At 49.6% G+C, this 3,851-nt stretch overlaps 1 protein-coding gene across 1 annotated transcript in view; it reads left to right on the top strand.

The window, feature by feature from the left end:
• The first annotated feature begins 1,772 nt into the window (after nucleotides 1–1,772).
• The window catches only part of ALDH2 (aldehyde dehydrogenase 2 family member), a 19,381-nt gene continuing 17,302 nt past the window's right edge, over nucleotides 1,773–3,851 (top strand). The window contains exon 1 of the mRNA XM_045296713.1: nucleotides 1,773–1,875. The gene's annotated coding sequence lies outside the window, so the exon portion shown is untranslated. The remainder of the gene's footprint in view (nucleotides 1,876–3,851) is intronic.

Genomic DNA, 3,851 nt, shown 5'->3' with positions numbered 1-3,851 from the left:
TCAGACACACTTTATGGTAGCATGCCCACCTCACCCCGCTTGGTGGTCCACGTGGAGAGAGAGAATCTTTAATGCTCCCAAAGCTTTTATATTCTCTGGGGACATGCAAGCCCCCTAATTACAGGTGAAGACATACGTCACAGGAAAGGGTTGTGCTATAGGTATTACAATAATCTGGAGGGGGTGGTCTAGGGACATACACGCAATAGGAAGAGGAGGGATTGGGGGCACACATGTGACAAGATGGGTGGATCCTAGAATTAGGATGGCAGTTTAATTTTGGATATCACAGAGCCGGTTTGACTTGTTCCTGGCTCAACTGAGAGAGACTATTATCAGTAGGATGTGAACTCCTACTGGAGCCTGTCCATTGTCCCCAGCAGCAGGGAGTGGGGAGACACTATGTCCCCAATGGTGTGGAGAGACAGCAGTCTGGCAGCCGGGAGGGTGTTTGTGAGCTGACCTACCCCCACAGGGCGTCACCATGGGTCAGCATAAACTTGATGGCAACTAGTGACAACAAGGTCCCTTCCAGTCAGGGCTTGGCCCACTGTTAGTACTCAGAGCAGCCACCTGGCTCCTCCTCAGGCAGGGAGCAAGTCCAGTGTGGCCCTCACTGACTGCTCCATCCCCATGCATATCAATGAACTATCTCCCTGCACACTGGCTTTCTCCTCCCCGCTTACTGTTACAGTCTGAAGCTTTTGAAGGCTTTGTTTGCTTCTTTATTTTCATGAGGATGCCCTGGTGGCTTCGTGATTACACTTCGTGGTAGTTGGAAACCACCAGCAGCTCCTCAGGAGAAAGACTGGGCTTTCTACTCCCGTAGACAGTTAGGATCTTGGAAACCCCACCGGGGTTGAGGTGGGTGGGGCTGGGTTTGCTACGAGTCAGCATTGATTCGATGGCAGCGAGTTTGTTTCTTGTCTGTTATTTTCACAAGAGCAGGGTCCTCCTTGGTTTTGTTTTCACTCGGTCCTCAGCCTCTAGCATAGCACTGGGCACATAGTAGGTGTTCCCTTTTGCTGAATGGATGGAAGAATAATCTTCTTAAATCCCCACAACGGCCTCACGTGGTAGTGTTTTAGAGGAAAGAGGGTTACAAATGCTCTCCTCTTCTCAAGGAGAGGTGGAAGCGATTTTAAGCCTCTCTGACTGTGGTCATTTCTTTTCGCCATGGGCACTTCTGAAGCTGGGCCTTCCAGGCTCTGCGGGGGTCTTTTAGAACAAGACTGACCTGTGGAAGCCAGCTGCCGTTTAACAAGTCCAATTACCCTGAGACCACCATGCATCCAGGAAGCCCAAGCTAGCCACTTGGAGAGAGAGCTACCTGCCCGACGTGTGAGTGAAGGGCCTTCTTGCTCATCCAGCCCCATCGAGCCCTCAGATGACTCCAGCTCAGCTTTCTGAACACAGTAACCATGGGAGACAGCCCAGCTGGTTCCAGTCCACAGGCTCGCCGGGAGAGGATAATAATACAACTTGGCAGTTACTGAGTTATGGAGTGGTTTGTTACACAACCGGGCAGGAACCTTCTCTTCATTTTTCAGATAAACTAAACCAAAGCACGAAAGGTCAGATGCCTTGACAGAGGTCACTTAGCCTGAAGTGGCAGGGTGGGCACTCCAACTGAGATCCTCTCCACTGCCTGTCCTTTAACCCCCAGGCTCCTCCTTGCTGCGGCTTTCTATTTGGCTATTGTGATTCCATCGCTGGTGTCAGGCTTGCACTGAGAGCTAGTCCTGAGAACTCTTTTCTTTCCCCCTGTAGATCTTTATAGACAATGAATGGCACGATGCCGTCAGCAAGAAAACCTTCCCCACCATCAACCCGTCCACTGGAGAGGTCATCTGTCAGGTGGCTGAAGGGGACAAGGTGAGAACCCATTTCGTACTTCAGGGTGAGGGTGAGCGGGGTGGGGGATGGAAAGGGTGCCTTCATTGTTATTACGGTAATATGTCTATCTATCTATCTATCTATCTATCTATCTATCTATCTATCTATCTATCTATCTATCTATCTATCTATCTATCTATCTATCTATCTATCTATCTATCCATACACACACACACTGTCGTGCCTGGTTTCCAAGGCAGTCAGGACCACACCATACTGGTGGAATGAGGAGGTATATTGGAGCCGGTGACCGTGAGTCAGCTCTTGCTTTATGTCTCTCGGTCAGAGTGCTACTCAAACTCGGGTTTATAAAGCAACCAGCCACGAGTGGAGGGGGTGACTTTTCGTGTCCAATCACAACTGCCCACACTGACTGGTGGGGGCAGGGGAGGAATGAACAGCTAGGGAACTTCCCCCTGGTATTCGTTATGGGGGTGGGCAGCAGCCCGCCAAAATTTTGAATCCGGTGGTTCTGGGCAGGACAGCTAATGCAGAAGTAGCGAGCTTAAGAAAAAGACAGAAGTGAGAGTCAGCAGGTTAGCATGGGAGCCTTAGGGGACTTCACCGCAAGTGGGGGAAAGGCAAGCCCCCCCCCAACTAATCGTGGTTCCATATATATATATATATACACCGTACAATTGTTTTATATATATATATGTATATAAAACAAAGTCATAGAGAATAGGGAGTGATAGAAGAGAGATAGAAATAATGGAGTCAGACACATTTCATGGTAGCATGCTCACCTCAGCCTGGCTCGGTGGTCCTTGTGGAGATGGGAGACTGGAGGGCAGGAGAGACGGGGAGGGTAGGAGGACAAGGGGAAAGGGAACAGGGGAGCTAGGACCAGGGGAGAGGAAGGGGAAGTGGAGAGCCAGGGAGAGAGCTCTTTATTGCTAACCCAGGCTTACATATCTTTGGGGGACGTGAAAGCCCCCTAATTATAGGTAAAGACATACATCACAGGAAGGGGTTGTACTATAGGTAATACAGTTATGGGAGGGGGACAACCTAGGGGTACACGCGCTATAGGAAGAGGAGGGGTTAAGGGTACACATGTGACAAGATGAATGGATGCTCGATTCAGGATGGCAGCCTAACTTTGGATGTCACTGAGCAGGTTTGACCTGGTCTCTGGATCTCCATAGAAACCATTATCAGTAGGGTGTGAACCCCACCTACAGGGACCAGACTTTAGGGAGAAGTAGCCCATTGTCCTTAACAGCAGGGAGTGGGCCCTACCTGTGGTGGGACCAGACAATATAGTCTTGGAGGCTGCCTGCATCTCACCTCCCATCATGTGCTGGCAAAATAGCCTCTAATGTGTGGCATATCTTTGGGGGAGACAAAGCTGGGGAAAAGTCTGCTCATAATCCCACAAACGCATACTGTATCTATAACAAGATGTTTGTCACTTCAACATTGCTTTACGTAGTTTGGCGACACTGATACATGATGCTGGGTGACCACTCCCTCGACGATTCGTGCTGCCTTCGTGATTTTCTTCTTCTGCTGTGTGCTTGAGACTTTATCACGTGCATTTTCACCCATTTGAAAACTGAGTTCATGCATGCACAGATGATGTTCCCCATAGAAAAGGTAGAACAGTTACTAGCTTGTCCCTGGTTCGGGTCCTTTCTATGCAGTTGTGGGCTTGTAGACTTGGGAGTCAATGTGAGCGAACATCTAACCCATTCTCTGTTCTCCAGTCCTGAAACGTGAAAGTCAGCTGGGGGTAGGTGCACAGCTACACAGAAGTCATGGAAGAAGTCTGCTTGAGTAGAATGTAGGTCTTCTGAGATCTAGCTGGGGGGAGAGCGGGGTTGGTGACATAAGCAGTCGCTGGGTGACAAACAGGATCTGTCCCGAACTGTGTCTTTAAGTCAGTTGGAAGGGTGCTTAGGGTTGGTTCTCTTAGCCTGACTTTAGTGCAAGAAAAGGCTGCAAGCCTTTCA

The sequence above is a fragment of the Echinops telfairi genome, unplaced genomic scaffold (genome assembly GCF_000313985.2).
Source record: "Echinops telfairi isolate 266 unplaced genomic scaffold, ASM31398v2 ScPeMD7_7412;HRSCAF=8450, whole genome shotgun sequence".
Classification (NCBI taxonomy): domain Eukaryota; kingdom Metazoa; phylum Chordata; class Mammalia; order Afrosoricida; family Tenrecidae; genus Echinops; species Echinops telfairi.
Note: the sequence above shows the minus strand (reverse complement) of the source record. Positions and strands in the feature narration are given on the sequence as shown.